The sequence below is a fragment of the Balaenoptera physalus genome (genome assembly GCF_965194825.1).
Source record: "Balaenoptera physalus genome assembly, chromosome: 7".
Classification (NCBI taxonomy): Eukaryota; Metazoa; Chordata; class Mammalia; order Artiodactyla; family Balaenopteridae; genus Balaenoptera; species Balaenoptera physalus.
In genome coordinates, this window is record NC_138886.1 from 26,022,544 (window position 1) to 26,043,803 (window position 21,260).

Here is a 21,260-nt window from a genome sequence, read left to right on the forward strand (position 1 = left end):
TGGTGTGATGTAAGAGGAGGAGGGAAAGAAAATAATGATGTCTGAGCCAACTTACCCAGGCAGGCTGGCTCCTCACCCAGCCCCCCTAACCCACTGTTTACTTTGTGTGGTTTGTCATGGGACCCCTCAGCGTCTGGTACCTGACCCACCCTCCCCAATCCAACTGGCTGTTTCCAGAATTATTCCCCAGGGGAGCCTACCTGTTTCAGGCCTCTCTGTTTTTGATAATGTTTTCAACTGTTGCTCTCATGGGCTTCAGTCCTAGAGGTCTTCATTGAAGCCAACCAAGCGTGTGACACCTCAAAAGAAATGTTGCCACGTGTAAGATATTTGACACTGAAAATCCTCTCTCTGGGCACAGCTTCTGTCTTTCCACTTCACTTGGAGTCTGTAGTGCAGAGTAATAAAAAGGGCAGGGGCTTTGGGGCACAGTAGAGATATGGGACCCTGGGCAGTTGCCTACCTCCCAGAGCCTCTGTTTTCTTATTGGTACAGAGATGGTAACAGCACACACCCGGAGTGTGGATGAGAGAAGTAAAGAGGGGTGGATGAGAGACACCCAGGGCTTAGAAAGAACGTATGGATTCCTTCTTTTTCCCCTTGTAGTGGCCACTTAGCTGAGTCTCCAACATCTATTCCACCCTCAATGATAAGTCAGTCATGAGAATTCTTACCTTCTGCTGTGTTTGGCTTAAGCATGGGTAAGTGACCTAACTCTGGCTGATGAGACATGAGAGGAAGTCTGTTGGGAAGGCTTTTGGGAAAGGTTTCCTTTCTCCTAAGAAGAGACCTAAGAAAGAGACAGTCCCCATTTTCCTCTGGATAAGGTACTCTTTGAAGGTGACCTCTGTAATTCCTGCAGCCATTTTGCTGCCAGCCAGAGGATGATGCCAATGTATATCATGAAGGGCAGAGCCCCTGGGTTGTAAGACAGGCAGTCAGAGCCTTCACAGCCCTCATCTGGTGATGCCCTACCCATGGACTTTTTGTTAAGTGGGTTAACTAACATATTTCCATGTCATTTAAACTAATTTATTGAGGGTTTTCTGTTCCTTTCCTCTGAGGGCATCCAAATTGCTAAACCTCTCATTATGGGCTCCTACTCTTAATCATCAATCCTTCACATTCCCATGGTCCACTTCAATTTCCTCCTACCACTCGCCTTGCTGTATAGCCCAGTTGGGCTCCTGAGCCAGCTTTTCCAAGAGTAGGATCCTTCCTGCCAATCCTTATGAATTGACATTTGGCTGTTTCTACCTAAACAAGTCCTGGTGTTGTTTTTTTGCCCCCAGTCTCCAAGGCTGCAAAGTATTGCTGGAGAAATATAAAATTATGTCCAGTAGCCATATTATAAGCCCATGCTTGCTTTCTTCCTGGGGCCTTAGCTCCTGTTCCAGTCAGTCTAGATGCCTTGCTCTTTCCACCTCCACACGATTACTCATACCATTCCTCCCAATTGATATGCCCTCTCACTCTCTCTCTCCTAGAGCAATCTGTCCCATCCTTCCAGGCCAATCTCAAATCCTTAAAGTGAGATGCAAATGCAACCTCCTCGGAAGCCCTGTAATGTCATATCTCTCTTCAAATCCAGGTCAGTGTCCTAATATAGATATTTGTCTATTTCCTTTATATTCCCTAGTAGGCCCTGGTCTCCTTAGACAAGCTTTGTTTAATATGAAGAGCCACACAAATCTAAATTAAGAAAGAAACAAAGGATAAAGACCAAAGGCGCAGGTTTTAAATCAGCCAGACTCCAGTTTGAAGAAGAGCTGTGCCACTTAATAAGTAAGGGAAATAGGGAAAATGATTAAACTCTGTGCCACAATTTTTGTCTGAAGTTGGAACTAATAATACCTACCTAAGGCAATTAGGAACGTTATATGAGATAATTATATTAAAATGGTGGACACATAGTAGGCCCTCAATATTACTTCTTTTCACCACAAATCAGAGAGTATGTCCTTATTTTGCTAGCCAAATGTGTGTGTGTTTGTGTGAGTACACAAATTCTTCTTCCTTTGATATCAAGTAATCTATAATATTATCAAACTAAATTCATTTAGGCAACATTCACATAAAATCTATCCCCTTTGCCCCTCATATGGAGGTAGACATAAACTCTGTATTCAGTGCACATGTTCTGCTGGCCAGCTCTGTGCTGCATGAAATGATGTATAGATCAACTGAATATGAAACTAGTCTTTTGCCCTAAGATTCCTCATCATGATTCTTTGAACATGTGGGGCACTCATAGATAATAAATGCTTCTGCATGGTGGATTGCCTCACTCAGATGCTTACATCTTCTTTCCAACAGATAAAAGCAGAGGGAACTATGACATTTTAAGAGTCCTTCCTGTTACTGTACTTGAGTGTTCTTAAACTTTCACAGGAATAATAATGAGTTAGGGTTTCTATATGGGCAGATTCCTAGCCTCACCCTTAGAGAGTCGGCTTGGTAAGCATAGGTGTGTCCCCATGTTGGGTTATGAACTGTGGCAGGAAGCTGATTCTCGAAGGAGTGAACACACTGTGACATTTCAAGCAGGCATGACTAATAACCCAGGCCATTCATTGGATCTCAATAGATGGACGTCAGAGTCTTACAAGTAGCATGGGAACCAGGTATCTTATGCCAGAAGGAGCATTCCTGGGGCATGGAAGATTCCAAAGGGAATGGGTTAAAATTATTAAAAGCTTTGGCACTGGCCCAAGAATCAGGATAAGCTAAATCTCTAGATCTATTCTGCAGACCAGAACAGTTTGGAGACTATCTAAAGGTAAGATGGGCAGGTAAGCTTGGTGGGAAAGAATGTGATCTCAACCACCAAGGTCTGGAACCATCAGGAATGTGGACTATGGAAACTTGACGGTTTTCTGTTTCAAATAAGATATTTATTTGTTCATTTCCTGTTTGACCTCCCTTATTATTTTGTATAGTTCCTATTGAAAATTTAACCTAGTTTGGGGGAATAGCCCTAGGTGATGTCAGTTACTGGAGAGATGGGAATTGAAGAATGGCCACCATTCATTTTGAGTGCCTTTATGGGCCAGGTATTTTATATACATTATCTCTAATTTTCACAAGCATATGGTAAAGTAAATGTTAACAGTCTATGTTTTTTTGGATGAGGAGTGGAAATTTCAGAGTGATTAAGCAATTTGCCTAGGGCCACACAGCAAAGAAAATGAAACTCACATGCACAGGGTGAGCCCTTCTTACCGGAAGTTCTCTTGACACCTCCTCATGCTTGCTCGCTGGAGGGCTTTATCCTTCAGTGGCCAGGAACAGACCTCCTAGGACCCACCAATCCAGCCTTGCCAGACACTTGGCAGAGAAAGTGATTTCTGAAGCAGGAGAAAACCCAGGAAGATTGCTCAGTTCACGTGCGCACTGCTTCCCAGCTGGGGATGACAGTTAATCTTGAAAATCAATTCCGTGCCTGCTCTCTCCCCGGGGCAGGCCATGGCTCCCTCACTGTTGTGCTGTTAAACGGTACAAGAAGTAGTTGCCAGCATGAAGAGGTCAGGGGCAGCTGTGTGCTGGGCCTCAGGTCATCCACAGAGCACTCGCTATGGGACTCGAAGGTGGCGCCTTCAGCCTCAGGCGCAGACGGAGGATAGGTGGACAAGAGGTGATCCTGGCCCCTTCTGCCTGAGAATGAGCAGAATTGGCTCTCACGGGCAGCCTCAGTCTCTCCAGCAGCCCACGCATGGGTTCCTTTGGCTTTGTGGCAAAGCTGTCCTTCTCTGGATGCTTTCTGGACTGTGGCCCTGGGACTTCCGAGATGTCTCCAAAAGTGGACAAGGCTGACCCGTGGGTGATGGCCCAGCAGGGACTGGGGCGCTCTGGGTGTGGCCGAGTGGCTTCTGACATCTCACATTCATGTCTTTTCAAGGCCACAGTTGTACCACACTGCTCTAAGACGAGTGGCCTGTACCAGATTATGCTAGAACCTTCTCCTAAATTCCAGAAGGCAGGCAGGAGGTATCACTTTTTGAAAGAATTGGTTCTTACCATCTGAGGCCCAGGAATGGGGTCGTATGAGGACTATTTCCCTGGGTGGCAGAGCGGAGGCTGCAAAAAATGTCTTCACATATGGGTTGGGCAGCAGGGAGTGGCTGATGGAACCCTGGCACCACGCCTCCCCAAGGCCACGCTGAGACGGATGCTTTCTTTAAGCCCGATTCATCTGGCGGTCTCAGCCATCCAGGAGGAAGAAACCACACAGTCCTTCCCTTCTAAGAATCCAGAATGGTGGAGGGAGTTGGGAACTGCGCTCAAAGCTAGAAAATTTGGATTTTAGGGTTGAGTGAAGTTTCTGGAGAGAGGCTGCCTGTGGTTGATCCCACTTCTGCCATTTCATAAGTGTGTGCTCTTGGGCAACTCACTTGATTTCCCTGAGCCTCAGTTTTCTCATCTGAAAAATGGGCATTGATTCATGAATTCAAAAATTTGTGCTAAGCAGTGAACAAGTTCTGTTCTAGAGATAGATGGGGTCTTAGGGGCTGATGATAACTCCGAGGCCCAATACAACAGTGAAGGAACCAGATGGCTAATAAAGAATTATACAAGAAAATTTTATATAGTGATGAGTACTATAAAGAAAAACAAACAATATAATGTGATGACTAAGGGGGCTACTTCAGATTGGGGTGAGTTAGGGATGACCTCTCTGAAAAGGTGACATTTGAATGAGATCCGAATGACAAGAATGAGCCAGCTATGCCGAGACCTGAAGTTCAGCAGTGAGAGAGCAGGAGAGCTTCAGGTGGATGGGACACCCTGGGCAAAGCCCAGAGGTAGGTACATCGTTGATCAACTCAGGGAGCTGGCGGTCTGAAAGGCGCCCAGTGTGGCTGAGAGTAGCAAGAGATGAGGAAGGTGGTAGAGGAGGTCAGAAAGCCAGCAGGGCCCAGATCCTCTTGAGTCCCACAGGCCAAGGTAAGGAACTTATATTTCATTACCGTGGGATGGAAAGCCAGAGGGTTTTAAGCAGAGGAATGGCATGGCCTCTCTGGCAACAGCAATATCTCTCTGGCAGCTGGTGGAGAATAAATCTGGGGGTGGGGCAAGAGCAGAAGCAGGGAGCTCAGTTTGTGGCTGTTGCAGTAGTCTGGGTAATCAATCACAGTGGTTTGGGCTATGGTGGAGATAAAGAGATGTCAGATTCTGATTATTTTGTGAGTAGGGCTGGCAGAACTTGATGAAGGAGCAGCTGAGAGAGTGTGGGAGAGAAAATCCAGGATGGCATCTGGTTTTAGGAACTGCCTCATAGTCATCTGATGAGGATTGACCTAGATAATGGATGAATAGCACTTAGCACAGTGCCAGGAACTTAGTAAAGGGTCAGTGCATTTTCATCATCTTCATTATTCCTGGTCCTGGCTCTGTGACTGATGATCAGTTGAACTCTGGGTCAGTGCTTCTCTGGTCCTCAGGTTCTGTATCTATACAATACGGCAGGCTAGATGTTCATTCATCCACTCCACAGATATTTATTGGACGTCTGTGATGCACCAGGCTTTATGCCAAGAACCAGCGATACAGGGTGAAGAAGACCAAACAGAATCTGCCTTGTAGAGCTTACAGTAGGGTGGCAAAGGCACTACTGCACAGGAGCTGACAGTCCTTGGGAGGGTCAAGAAGGAGCTGATGGCAGGCAGCCTTGTCCAAGTATGTGTCCAGGGAAGCCTTCCTGTACGGAGTGACATTTAAACGGAGGTCACAAGGATGAGTAGGAGTTGGCAAGGTGGGGGATGGGAATGGGCGGGGTGAGCAGGGAAAGGAGGTATCAGGGGAAGCAACATGACTGAAGAGCTTGAGGCATGAAAGAGCATGACCCTTCCAATGCCAAAATTCTGTTTCCGAGGGTAGCACTGCCTAAACATCTCATCTCATGTTTGAAAGACTGTGGAAAGGGGAGGTGGTGCCAGGACTCATCAAATGCAGGTGGGGGCATTTTCAAATTATCTGGGCCGACTGATGGTTTGTTTACATTTTTATAAAAGTTAGCTGCCAACGGTAAATGCTTCATGGTCCTTTTGGGAGGATCTGACCCCTGGTTGTGTGTTGCTTAACTCCTCTGCTAAGGTAGTTTGTCAGTGGCTCTTAAATGTGGCTTCATATCAGCATTACTAGGAGAAACTTCAGAGAAAGTGCTATTTCCAGGCCCCGCCCCCCTAATTCTGATTCATAGGCTATTCCTGATGTATGTCTAGGGTTGGATATGGCTAATGGTGGGAATATGTTCCGTTGGTTCATGTTCTGAATTCTGTCCCTGTATGCAGCTGGACCTCCAAAAACTACTGGACCATACTATCCTTGATAATGATATCAGCTTCCTAATGATCAAGAAGTTTAGAGTTATGTTTTAATATCTTGCCCTCAGTCTTTATTGAGGGCAGATACACGGAACAATCATCTTAAAAACATTTCTGTATTTGCTGTAGAACTATTTTGAAGCTATCACAGTATTCACCTTAATAACTTTGTTTTAGAATTTGTTTTCAGAATTGGTACACTTTCTCCTTCCAGATAGTGAGAACTGAGTAATCCAACATACTTACCTTTTTGCCTTGGCTGCCAGGAAGCTCAGAGTCAAATCTGAAATCCATCTACAGTAACTATACCAAACTGCACAGATAGCATACCCATTTCTCACAGTTTTAATTTCACACTTCTAGTTTAATACTGTTATCAAGTATATGTGAAGAGTCGACTGTTTTAAGTCTGAATAAAGGTTCTTCAAAAGCACAAACCTGCACATTTTGCTGGAGTCCATGGAAGAATGACAGTCAAAGACCACAGACATCACTGTTGTTATGGGGATGGCAGACACTCTGAAACCAACCACCGAGTGCTTGGGAATGGAAGCATATGTCGGAATCAACTGGATCAAAGGCAAAAGCACTCTTTCTCACAATCCCGTCAAGAAAGGAGATGGGGTATCCTTCATCTGAGACAGAATTTGTCTCATGAATGTTCCCTCAAAAAAAAGCAAGAAACAGGTGTACAGTGTGCAAGCCCCTTCCCTGTCCCCCTGAAGCCAGTATGACTAGAAGCCCTTTTACCGAGGGAAAACTGAGACTCAGAGTGATCCAGTGCTGCAGATCCAGGATATAGCGGACCTGAGATGCTAGTCTGTCTTTTGGTGACAAGTCCGGGTTATTTCTCTGTCCCCTGTAAATGAGCCTGACTACACTGGGTCTGCCTCTGCCGGGGCCTCATCAACAGTGGTTTTCTCCTTCCCCCTGGGGGCTCCACCAGGCGCCCTCTGTTGGCCTCTCTGATCCTTCTCACTCTCAAACAAGCAGGCTTCTCAGCCATATCATTTCAACGCTATGCTATGCTTCCCTCTCTCTCCTCCGCAATCCTTTGGATCGACAATCCATTTTAGGCCTGATTATTCCAAGTCTTACCTGTGTCTTCGGTGTATTCCTCTAAGTCTTCCTCTCGTGCCTCCCCACCTTCCTGCCTCACCTCAACGGCATTCTAAGCTTCACGTCCGGTCACTGTAGGGGCGAGGTGCCCACCCACACAAACCACGGGAACCACGCGAACCACGGGGCCCATGTGGGAGCTGCTCTGCGGCTGCTCGTCGTTGGGGCCCAGAACGATTCTTAGAAGTATTAATCCACTGGGCTCTCAGCCTGTACAAGGGATTTTCTCTCTTTCTCTCTCTTGCCCTTTCAATTTATTATTTTTAATTTAATTCATACACTTCCATATTCCATGCATAACTGAAGGGGGCTCAGGTTTATTTGTTTATTTATTTTGCATTGAAATAGATGATTTATTATTGATCTTTATATTTTAACAAAATTGAGATTTTTTTGGATCATTTGTGTTTTAGCCTTACAGACTAGGCATATGTCTCAGTCAGCTGGGACTGCTGTAACAAATTACTGTAGCCTGGGTGGCTTAAACAGCAGACATTTATTTCTCACAGTTCTGGAGGCTGGCAAGTCCAAGATCAAGGTGCTGGCACATTTGGTTCTTTGTGAGGGACCTCTTCCTGGCTTGTAGATGGCCATCTTCTCTTTATGCCCTTACATGGCAGAGAGCAGAAAGAGAAGCAAGCATTCTTGTGTCTCTTCTTATAAGGGTGCTAATCCCATAAGGGGGCTCAGGTTTAGAGATGTTTCCTCCTGAAGCTGAAGCTGACAGTTTGCCGCAGGACAGTACATTTCTAGGGGAGCTGAGAGCCAGTCCAACGTGAAGGACCCTAGGACCCCCTGTAGCAGTGGGCTCCTTCTGCCTGGGTACACCACGCCCTCTGTTCCAATGATGCTGTCAGCAAATATATCCTTTTTTGAAATTATACCCCTATTATGGGTTATTTATCTAGGGTAGACCAAAGTATCCATAGTGCTTGTCCATAAGGTGAGCACCTTCTTATTATTTCTGACGACTCTTTTCTTAAAAGTTACCGCCTGTTTCCAGGATTTGAGCCAATCTGCCATCCATTTTTAATACTTCTGTACCTTTAAACTGATATCCACTTTGTTAGGTGGCACTGGTCTCTATTCCTTTCCTGGGTATAGCATGGCCACTGTCTCACTTATCAATTCTAACCTACCAGGTTACCAAGACAGGTGAACATGTTGTCTCTTACACACACACACACACACACACACACACACACACACACACACACCTCTCTCAAAGCCTTGTAGTCCCTGATTTGGGTGGGGTCCCATGGGCTCGTCTTGCCTTAATAAAGAAAGAAGTTGAGACTTTTTTTGCTCTGGAGACTTCAGTGTCTAAGAAGTCTATGGTTTCCTTGGTCCACTAGGACTTCTTTCTTGCACCAAAGAAACTGGAATGGAACTTGAATTCCCTCCCTCCCATTATTCAAGTACTGCTCTCTAAACCTTTCAGCTACAGAAATTGCCTCCAAAGAGTTCCTGTTCTTTCCTTTGCATTTAGATTTACCTCTTTGAAGCCATGTTCCTTCTCAACCATCTTTTGTCCTGACTGCCTTATTGTTCGGTTCTGCAGAGAATCTTTTTTAGGACATATTTCATAGTCCCTCGTGGTTTTCTGCACCCATCCCCTTCTTTGGGAGCCTTAGTGCAAAGGAGGATATGGTGATCTGGTACTTGGTGGGCACAGATCCCACCAATCTGATGACCAAGCTGAAGCATGAGGAAATGTTTCCCATTCCTGAGGAAAAACTGACCAATGGGTGGCCAAAGGACAGAGCTCAGTTGTGACCCCTTCAGAGCCTTGGTTTCTTGAACTGTGAAATTACTGAGTTGGACTGAAGGAGTTCTTCAGCTTTTTTTAAAAAAAATAAACTTTGTATTTTGACGTAATTGTGGTCACATACAGTTGCAAGAAATAATACAGAAAGATCCCATGTACCTTTTATCTAATTTCCTCCAATAATAAAATTTATTGAACAATAGTAGAATAGCACAACCAGGATATTCACATTAATATAGTCAAGATGTGGAATATTTCCCTCACCGCAATCTCTCTTGTTGCCCTGTTATAGACACACAGACATCTTCCTCCATCAGCCCTGACTCCTAGAAACCACTAATCTGTTCTCTGTTTCTATAATTTTGTCATTTCAAGAATGTTATATAAGTGGAATAATACAATATATAACCTTTTAAGTTGGCTTTTCCACTTAGCATAATTGTCTGGAGATTCATCCAGACTGTAGCATGTATTGACATTTAAAAAAAAATATATCATTTCTGAGCAATATTCCACAGTATGAATATACCACAATTAACCATTCACCCACTGAAGGACATCTGGATTGTTTCTAGCTTTGGGCTATTATGAATAAAGCTGCTTTAAACATTCATGACAGTTTTTGTGTCGATGTAAGTCTTCATTTCTCTGGGATAAATGCCCATGAGGATAATTGTTGGGTCATATGGTAGTTGCAAGTTTTTATTGTTTTAAGAAACTGCCAAAATTATCCACAGTGGCTGGACCACTTTACATTCACACCAGCAATTCTTCACATTTTTACCAGCATTTGGTGTTGTCACTAATTTTTTATTTTAGCTATTCTGATAGGTATGTAGTGATATCTCATTGTAGTTTTATTTGTATTCCCTAATGGCTAACAATGTTGAACATCTTTTCATGTGCTTATTTTCCATCTGTCTATCCTCTTCAGTGAAATGTCTCTTCATGTATCTTTCCAATTTTCTAATTGATTATTTGTTCTTTTAACGTTGAGTTTTGAGTATTCTTCTAGATACTAGTCCTTTGTCAGATACATGGTTTGCAAATATGTTCTCCCACTCGTAGCTTGCCTTTTCATCCTAATTGGATATTTTGCGGAAGAAGTTTTTAATTTTGATAAAGTTCAGCTTATTCATTTTTCCTTCTATGGATCGTGCTTTTGGTGTCATATCTAAGAACTTTGTCTAGCTCTATCTACCTTATGAAGATTTTCTCTTATTTTTTTCTAAAAGTTTTATAGTTTTATTCATTTTTTGCTTTTGGTGTCATATCCAAAAAAATCCTTGCCAAGACTAATATCAAGGACCTTTTTCCCTATATACAGTTTTACAGTTTTGGGTCTTACATTTAAGTCATTAATCCATTTCAGGTTAATTTTTTGAGTGGTGTAAGATAGGGTACAATTTAATTCTTCTGCATGTGATTATCCACTTTTCCCAGCACCATTTATTGAAGAGACTATTCTTTCCCATTGAGTATTCTGGACTCCCTTGTCAAATATTAGTTGATTGTATATGTGAAGGTTATTTCTGAGCTCTTGAATCTGTTCTGTTGGTGATGTGTCTATTTTTATGCCAGTACCATGCTATTTTCATTACTATAGCTTTGTAGTATAGTTTGAAATCAGGACAGATGATGCCTCTGGCTTTGCTCTTCTTTATCAGGATTGCTTTGGCTATTTGGCATCTTTTGTGGTTCCATACACATTTCAAGATTGTTTTTTCTGTTTCTGTAAAAAATACCCTTTGAGTTTTGATAGAGATTGCACAAAATTTATAGATGGCTTTGGGTAGTATGGAGATTTTAACAGTAATGATTCTTCTGGTCCATGAACTCAGGCTATCTTTTCATTTATTTGAGTCTTCTTCAATTTATTTCATCAAAGTCTTATAGTTTTCAGTGTACAAATCTTTCATCTCCTTGATAAAATTTATTCACAAGTATTTTATTGTTTTTGATGTTATTTCAAATGGGATTTTTTTCTGATTTTTTTTCAGACATTTTGTTGGTAGCATATAGAAACACAACTGTTTCTATATGCTGATTTTGTGTCCTACAACTTTTCTGAATTCATTGGTTAGTTCTAACAGTATATTGGTAGAGTCTTTAGGATTTTCTATATATAAGATCATATCATGTGCAAAGACAATTTTACTTCTTCCTTTCCTATGTGGATGCCTTTTATTTCTCTTTGTTGCCCAATTGTCCTGGCTAGGACTTCCAATACTGTGTTGCATAGGAGTGGTGAGAGTGGGTACCCTTGTCATGTTCCTGTTCTTAGAGGAAAATCTTTAAACCTTTCACCATTGAGTATGATGTTAGCTGTGGGCTTGTCATAGATAGCCTTTTTCATGTTGAGATATGTTCCTTCTATATCAAATTTGTTGAGAGTTTTTATTTGGAAGGATGTTGTGTTTTGTCAGATGCTTTTTCTGTATCTATTGAGATGATCATGTGATTTTTATCTTCATTCTATTAATGTGGTATATCATATTTATTAATTTGCATTTGTTAAACCATCTTTGCATCCGAGGAGTATGTCCCACTTGATCATGGTGTATGATCCTTTTAATGTGTTATTAAATTTGGTTTGCTGATATTTTATTGAGAATGTTTGCATCTTATTTATCAGAGATATTGGTCTGCAGTTTTCTTGTGGTGTCCTTATCTGTCTTTGGTATCAGTGTAATGTTGGCCTTGTAAAATGTTTATGAGGGAGTGTTCCTTCTTCTTCAGATTTTTGGAAGAGTTTGAGAAGAATTGGCATTAATTCTTTAAATGTTTGCTAGAATTCACTAGCGGAACCATCTGGTCATGGGCTTTTCTTTGTTGGGAGATTTTTGATAACTGATTTCATCTCTTTATTCATTATTGGTCTATTCAGATTTCTATTTCTTCATGATTCAGTTTTGGTAGGTTGTCCATCTTAGGTGTTTATCCATTTCTTCTAGGTTATCCAGTTTGTGAGCATATAATTATTCATAGCAGTCTCTTATGATCCTTTGTATTTCTGTGGTATCATCTGTAATGTCTCCAATTTCATTTCTGACTTTGCTTATTTGAGTCTTCCCTTTTTTTCCTAGTCTAGCTAAAGGTTTGTAAACTTTGTTTATCTCTTCAAAAAAACAGTTCTTAGTTTTGTTGATCTTTTCTATAGTTTTTTGTGGGTTTTTATGGTCTTTTTTTTTTTCATTTATTTTTGCTCTGATCCTTGTTATTTCCTTTCTTCTGCTAACTTTGGGCTTAGTATGTTCTTGTTTTTTTAGTTCCCTGAGTATAAAGTGAGGGTCTTTATTTGAGTATTTTTAATGTAGGCATTTATTGCTATAAACCTGTCCCTCAGAACTGCTTTTGCAGCATCCCATAGGTTTTGATTTGTTGTATTTCCATTTTCATTTGTTTCAAGATTTTTTTAATTTCCTTTTTAAATTTCTTCTTTGACCCATTGGTTGTTCAGGAGTGTGTTGTTTAATTTCCACATATTTGTGAATTCTCCAGCTTTCTTCCTTTTATTGATTTCTAGTTTCATACTATTGGGGTTGGAAAATGTACTTGGTATGATTTCAGTCTTAAATTTGCTAAGATCGTTTGCTATCATATGATCTATCCTGGAGAATATTCTGTACGCACTTGACAAGAATGTATATTCTGCTGCTGTTGAGTGGAATGTTTTATATATGTCTATTAGATCCATCTGATCTAAAGGATAGTCCAGGTCCAACATCTCCTTATGATCTTCTGTATGGCTGACCTATCCATTATTGAAAGTGAGATGCTGGTTAAGACATATTTTTGAAGGTCACATGGCCAGTAAATGGAAAACCTTGGCATTGTAGGTGGGAAAAGATTCAGTTATTTCTTACAAGGTCAAGGCATTACTGTAGGTTAACTAAATAGAGGAACAATAATCCCTTTCTCTCACTTCTTTTTCCCATCCTTGAAAAATTGAGGAAACTAATAAACTGCCTTGAAAGACTTAAACATTTTAACTTTAGATGACTCAGACTTGTATCATCACAGAGGCAAGAAATGATTATTCATTTGGAGGAACCCATGCTTGACTCTAGCGCATAGCACTCATGCTGCCTCTTTCCCCTCCTGTGTACTTGGCAGACATTATTAATTGAAAATAGCACTCTGTCCACTGAGCATGGTCAAAAGTTAACAGTTCTCTACATAGCATTTCAGGGAGGGAGGGCAAATTGTTTCTGATAGAGTCAACATAACAGATAAACTTGAGTAGCTATCCCTGCTGGAAACTCTGAAAGGATCACATGAAACAGCCTATTCTTAGGGTAGAGCTATTCTTAGGGTTCTCTGGTGACAAACCCTCACTTTAGAGTCCTATCACCCTTCACAAAGGTGGTCACCTCTTATTTCACATATTTCTAGCACAAGCAGTCAGGGATGGATGATACTGTAAGACCTTGGAGCAGTTATTTGCCAGCCTTTAATAAGAACAGGCACACAACCAGGGAAATGAAATCTTGTCCAGCTGCAAAGGATATCAACCCCCTGAGGACAACTGCAGCTGACAGAGGTTCATCCTTATCTTGAGATTGATGTTTTGCTGAAATGATATCAGCCTTGCCTTCCTGTCATACCAGGTATTGATAGTAATAAGGGCCAAAGTTTGACATGGCAAACCTGGGAACAGGCCTCAGCACAATAATTGTTAATAAAGAAGTTGCTGGTATCATGACTCCATTTTTCCAGCAGATCTTTATTTTCTTCTTGGCATCTGCTATGGTGACAGGATGGAATCCGAGCTCCTTAGCCTGGCATGTAAGGCCCTTGGTGATCTTGTTGCAGAACTGCAGATGGTTCATGCTAGAAGGCCCATAGCTAACACACAAGCTTTTTAGGTTGCCTGATGCCCAAGGGTTCTAGTGTCAATTACACATTCAGCTAGGAAAAAAATCCACATCCCTACAAAGACCAATATAAGTAACTACAGAGAACTACTGAAGGCCCATCATTCAGTCTTTCAGACAGCCAGTCAATCAATAGTTTTTTGTTTGTTTTCATTTTTTAATGTTTTAATTTAATTTTATTTATTTTTTTATACAGCAGGTTCTTATTAGTCATCAATTTTATACACATCAGTGTATACATGTCAATCCCAATCGCCCAATTCATCATACCCCCACCCCCCCCCCCACGGCTTTCCCCCCTTGCTGTCCATACCTTTGTTTTCTACATCTGTGTCTCAATTTCTGCCCTGCAAACCGGTTCATCTAGGTACCGTTTTTCTAGGTTCCACATATAGGCGTTAATATACGATACGTGTTTTTCTCTTTCTGACTTACTTCACTCTGTATGACAGTCTCTAGATCCATCCACATCTCTACAAATGACCCAATTTCTTTCCTTTTTGTGGCTGAGTAATATTCCATTGTATGTATGTACCACATCTTCTTTATCCATTCGTCTGTTGATGGGCATTTAGGTTGCTTCGATGACCTGGCTATTGTAAATAGTGCTGCAGTGAACATTGGGGTGCATGTGTCTTTTTGAATTACGATTTTCTCTGGGTATATGCCCAGTAGTGGGATTGCTGGGTCATATGGTAATTCCATTTTTAGTTTTTTAAGGAACCTCCATACTGTTCTCCATAGTGGCTGTATCAATTTACATTCCCACCAACAGTGCAAGAGGGCTCCCTTTTCTCCACACCCTCTCCAGCATTTGTTGTTTGTAGATTTTCTGATGATGCCCATTCTAACTGGTGTGAGGTGATATCTCATTGTAGTTTTGACTTGCATTTCTCTAATAATTAGTGATATTGAGCAGCTTTTCATGTGCTTCTTGGCCATCTGTATGTCTTCTTTGGAGAAGTGTCTATTTAGGTCTTCTGCCCATTTTTGGATTGGGGTGTTTGTTTTTTTAATATTGAGCTGCATGAGCTGTTTATATATTTTGGAGATTAATCCTTTGTCCGTTGATTCGTTTGCAAATATTTTCTCCCATTCTGAGGGTTGTCTTTTCGTCTTGTTTATGGTTTCCTTTGCTGTGCAAAAGCTTTTAAGTTTCATTAGGTCCCATTTGTTTTTTTTTGTTTTTATTTCCATTACTCTAGGAGGTGGATCAAAAAAGATCTTGCTGTGATTTATGTCAAAGAGTGTTCCTCCTATGTTTTCCTCTAAGAGTTTTATAGTATCCGGTCTTACATTTAGGTCTCTAATCCATTTTGAGTTTATTTTTTTTATATGGTGTTAGGGAGTGTTCATTCTTTTACATGTAGCTGTCCAGTTTTCCCAGCACCACTTATTGAAGAGACTGTCTTTTCTCCATTGTATATCCTTGCCTCCTTTGTCATAGATTAGTTGACCATAGGTGGGTGGGTTTACCTCTGGGCTTTCTATCTTGTTCCATTGATCTATGTTTCTGTTTTTGTGCCAGTACCATATTGTCTTCATTACTGTAGATTTGTAGTATAGTCTGAAGTCAGGGAGTCTGATTCCTCCAGCTCCGTTTTTTTCCCTCAAGACTGCTTTGGCTATTCGGGGTCTTTTGTGTCTCCATACAAATTTTAAGATTTTTTGTTCTAGCTCTGTAAAAAATGGCATTGGTAATTTGATAGGGATTGCATTGAATCTGTAGATTGCTTTGGGTAGTATAGTCATTTTCACAATATTGATTCCTCCAATCCAAGAACATGGTATATCTCTCCACCTGTTGATATCATCTTTAATTTCTTTCATCAGTGTCTTATAGTTTTCTGCATACAGGTCTTTTGTCTCCTAGGTAGGTTTATTCCTAGGTATTTTATTCTTTTCGTTGCAGTGGTAAATGGGAGTGTTTCCTTAATTTCTCTTTCAGATTTTTCATCATTAGTGTATAGGAATGCAAGAGATTTCTGTGCATTAATTTTGTATCCTGCAACTTTACCAAATTCATTGATTAGCTCTAGTAGTTTTCTGGTGGCATCTTTAGGATTCTCTATGTATAGTATCATGGCATCTGTGAACAGTGACAGTTTTACTTCTTCTTTTCTGATTTGTATTCCTTTTATTTCCTTTTCTTCTCTGATTGCTTTGGCTAGGACTTCCAAAACTCCAAAACTATGTTGAATAATAGTGGTGAGAGTGGACATCCTTGTCTTGTTCCTGATCTTAGAGAAATGCTTTCAGTTTTTCACCATTGAGAATGATGTTTGCTGTGGATTTGTCGTATATGGCCTTTATTATGTTGAGGTAGGTTCCCTCTATGCCCACTTTCTGGAGAGTTTTTATCATAAATGGGTGTTGAATTTTGTCAAAAGCTTTTTCTGCATCTATTGAGATGATCATATGGTTTTTCTTCTTCGATTTGTTAATATAGTGTATCACATTGATTGATTTGCGTATATTGAAGAACCCTTGCATCCCTGGGATAAATCCCACTTGATCATGGTGTATGACCCTTTCAATGTGTTGTTGGATTCTGTTTGGTAGTATTTTGTTGAGGATTTTTGCATCTATATTCATCAGTGATATTGGTCTGTAATTTTCTTTTTTTGTAGTATCGTTGTCTGGTTTTGGTATCAGGGTGATGGTGGCCTCATAGAATGAGTTTGGGAGTGTTCCTTCCTCTGCAATTTTTGGAAGAGTTTGAGAAGCATGGGTGTTAGCTCTTCTCTAAAGGTTTGATAGAATTCACCTGTGAAGCCAGCTTGTCCTGGACTTTTGTCTGTTGGAAGATTTTTAATCACAGTTTCAATTTCATTACTTGTGATTGGTCTGTTCATATTTTCTGTTTCTTCCTGGTTCAGTCTTGGAAGGTTATACCTTTCTAAGAATTTGTCCATTTTTTCCAGGTTGTCCATTTTATTGGCATAGAGTTGCTTGTAGTAGTCTCTTAGGATGCTTTGTATTTCTGCGGTGTCTGTTGTAACTTCTCCTCTTTCATTTCTAATTTTATTGATTTGAGTCCTCTCCCTCTTTTTCTTGATGAGTCTGGCTAATGGTTTATCAATTTTGTTTATCTTCTCAAAAAACCAGCTTTTAGTTTTCTTGATCTTTGCTATTGTTTTCTTTGTTTCTGTTTCATTTATTTCTGCTCTGATCTTTATGATTTCTTTCCTTCTGCTGACTTTGGGTTTTGTTTGTTCTTCTTTCTCTAGTTCCTTTAGGTGTAAGGTTAGATTGTTTATTTGAGATTTTTCTTGTTTCTTGAGGTAGGCTTGTATACCTATAAACTTCCCTCTTAGGACTGCTTTTGCTGCATCCCATAGGTTTTGGATCGTCGTGTTTTCATTGTCATTTGTCTCCAGGTATTTTTTGATTTCCTCTTTGATTTCTTCAGTGATCTCTTGGTTATTTAGTACCGTATTGTTTAGCCTCCATGTGTTTGTGTTTTTTACGTTTTTTTCCCTGTAATTCATTTCTGATCTCATAGCATTGTGGTCAGAAAAGATGCTTGATATGATTTCAATTTTCTTAAATTTATTGAGGCTTGATTTGTGACCCAAGATGTGATCTATCCTGGAGAATGTTCCATGTGCACTTGAGAAGAAAGTGTAATCTGCTGTTTTTGGATGGAATGTCCTATAAATATCAATTAAATCTGTCTGGTCTATTGTGTCATTTAAAGCTTCTGTTTCCTTATTTATTTTCATTTTGGATGATCTGTCCATTGGTGTAAGTGAGGTGTTAAAGTCCCCCACTATTATTGTGTTACTGTCGATTTCCTCTTTTAGAGCTGTTAGCAGTTGCCTTATGTATTGAGGTGCTCCTATGTTGGATGCATATATATTTATAATTGTTATATCTTCTTCTTGGATTGATCCCTTGATCATTATGTAGTGTCCTTCCTTGTCTCTTGTAACATTCTTTATTTTAAAGTCTATTTTATCTGATATGAGTATTGCTACTCCAGCTTTCTTCTGATTTCCATTTGCATGGAATATCTTTTTCCATCCCCTCATTTTCAGTCTGTATGTGTCCCTAGGTCTGAAGTGGGTCTCTTGTAGACAGCATATATATGGGTCTTGTTTTTGTATCCATTCAGCGAGCCTGCGTCTTTTCGTTGGAGCATTTAATCCATTTACGTTTAAGGTAATTATCAATATGTATGTTCCTATGACCATTTTCTTAATTGTTTTGGGTTTTTTGTAGGTCCTTTTCTTCTCTTGTGTTTCCCACTTAGAGAAGTTCCTTTAGCATTTGGTATAGAGCTGGTTTGGTGGTGCTGAATTCTCTTACCTTTTGCTTGTCTGTAAAGCTTTTGATTTCTCCATCGAATCTGAATGAGATCCTTGCCGGGTAGAGTAATCTTGGTTGTAGGTTCTTCCGTTTCATCACTTTAAGCATATCATGCCACTCCCTTCTGGCTTGTAGAGTTTCTGCTGAGAAATCAGCTGTTAACCTTATGGGAGTTGCTTTTATGTTATTTGTCATTTTTCCCTTGCTACTTTCAATAATTTTTCTTTGTCTTTAATTTTTGCCAATTTGATTACTGTGTGTCTTGGCATGTTTCTCCTTGGGTTTATCCTGTATGGGACTCTCTCTGCTTCCTGGACTTGGGTGGCTATTTCCTTTCCCATGTTAGGGAAGTTTTCGACTATAATCTCTTCAAATATTTTCTGGGGTCCTTTCTCTCTTCTCCTTCTGGGACCCCTATAATGTGAATGTTGTTGCGTTTAACGTTGTCCCAGAGGTCTCTTAGGCTGTCTTCATTTCTTTTCATTCTTTTTTGTTTATTCTGTTCCGCAGCAGTGAATTCCACCATTCTGTCTTCCAGGTCACTTATCTGTTCTTCTGCCTCAGTTATTCTGCTATTGATTCCTTCTAGTGTAGTTTTCATTTCAGTTATTGTATTGTTCATCTCTGTTTGTTTGTTCTTTAATTCTTCTAGGTCTTTGTTAAACATTTCTTGCCTCTTCTCGATCTTTGCCTGCATTCTTTTTCCGAGGTCCTGGACCATCTTCACTATCATTATTCTGAATTCTTTTTCTGGAAGGTTGCCTATCTCCACTTCATTTAGTTGTTTTTCTGGGATTTTATCTTGTTCCTTCATCTGGTACATAGCCCTCTGCCTTTTCATCTTGTCTATCTTTCTGTGAATGTGGTTTTTGTTCCACAGGCTGCAGGATTGTAGTTCTTGCTTCTGCTGTCTGCCCTCTGGTGGATGAGGCTATCTAAGAGGCTTGATGGGAGGGACTGGTGGTGGGTAGAGCTGACTGTTGCTCTGGTGGGCAGAGCTCAGTAAAACTTTAATCCACTTGACTGTTGATGGGTGGGGCTGGGTTCCCTCCCTGTTGGTTGTTTGGCCTGAGGCAACCGAACACTGGAGCCTACCTGGGCTCTTTGGTGGGGCCAATGGCAGACTCTGGGAGGGCTCATGCCAAGGAATACCTCCCAGAACCTCTGCCACCAGTGTCCCCATCCCCACGGCGAGCCACAGCCACCGCCCGCCTCTGCAGGAGACCCTCCAACACTAGCAGGTAGGTCTGGTTCAGTCTCCCCTGGGGTCACTGCTCCTTCCCCTGGGTCCTGATGCACACACTACTTTGTGTGTGCTCTCCAAGAGTGGAGTCTCTGTTTCCCCCAGTCCTGTCGAAGTCCTGCAATCAAATCCCACTAGCCTTCAAAGTCTGATTCTCTAGGAATTCCTCCTCCCGTTGCCGGACCTCCAGGTTGGGAAGCCTGACGTGGGGCTCAGAACCTTCACTCCAGTGGGTGGACTCCTGTGGTATTAGTGTTCTCCAGTCTGTGAGTCACCCACCCAGCAGTTAAGGGATTTGCTTTTACTGTGATTGCGCCCCTCCTACCATCTCATTGTGGCTTCTTCTTTGTCTTTGGATGTGGGGTATCTTTTTTGGTGAGTTCCAATGTCTTCCTGTTGATGATTGTCCAGCAGCTAGTTGTGATTCTGGTGTTCTCACAAGAGGGAGTGAGAGCACTTCCTTCTACTCCGCCATCTTGGTTCAGGGCTGCTTCCTGCTTTGAGCTCTCGCATTCCGTAATCTTCAAGCAGAATAAAAGATAAAATAACCCACAACACTGCTACAAGTGTTGGAGGGTCTCCCGTAGAGGCTGGGGGTGGTTGTGGCTCACCCTGGGGACAAGGACACCGGCAGCAGAAGCCCTGGGAAGCACTCCCTGGCATGAGCCCTCCCAGAGTCCACCACCAACCCCACCAAAGAGACAATCAATAGTTTTTTATGTTTCCTGTGTTACTTAGGCTCCTGGGGTTCCAAAGTATCATAATTCACTTAAGCTACTTCCGGAAATGTAAATCCAATGAAAACATACATATGACAAGAAAGACTCAGGAAATCAAGAATTGTTTCCAACATGGAAACTGTCTGGAAGCTCATTGAGAATTCAAGGCTGCAAGGATCGTTGCTGTCTTTATCCACCTGGCCCAGATACACTAAGGGCAATTGCTTCTACCTATCAACTCTGTAACCCCCTGCTCTGCATGTCTCCTTCTACCTCATTTATTTGTTCTATTCATACCTTTGTCACATTCATGGCACCTAGTACTTTCCCTCTTTGGAACTTTTTAGCTTTGGCTTCTGTTGCCAATTGGGTGAATCTCTCTGCCTTTCCTGGTTTGAATTTTTCAGGCTCTGATTAGCAATGTTTGTCCCTATTTTAGCAGCTAGATGAACTCATAAATTGTTGGCATGGATTGGCTTTTCTTGTGTCAGGTGCCAAGAAAGAGAGGACCATAGAGACATGAGGGAGATGATCTTTCTGTCTGACATGTGAGGATACAGAGAGAAGACTGCTGTCTGAAGACCAGGAAGAGGGTTCTCACTAGGAACTGAATTGGCCAGCCCCTTGATTCTGGACTTTCCCTGCCTTCAGAACTGTGAGGAATAAATTTCTGTTATCTAAGTCAAAACAAGTAAATCAATAAAAGAGAGAGGATCATGTCATAAAACATGGTTGCCTAAGGCTGAACCCTCAGCAGGGGCTGTGGGAGGTCCAGGAGCCATCAGGAGGGGCTCAAGGATGTGACTTTCCCCATGGTTTCCTTGTTGAGTACACCTGCAATGTGCTAAGCTTTGCAGACAGAACTAAGTTAAGAGAGCCTCTGATGTTAGGCAGCACAGT

General features: G+C 41.3%; 1 long non-coding RNA gene across 1 annotated transcript in view; it reads left to right on the top strand.

Moving 5' to 3' along the window:
• LOC309665076 overlaps positions 1–21,260 on the top strand; it is a 236,336-nt gene that overhangs the window by 139,384 nt on the left and 75,692 nt on the right. The gene's annotated exons all lie outside the window — the stretch shown is intronic.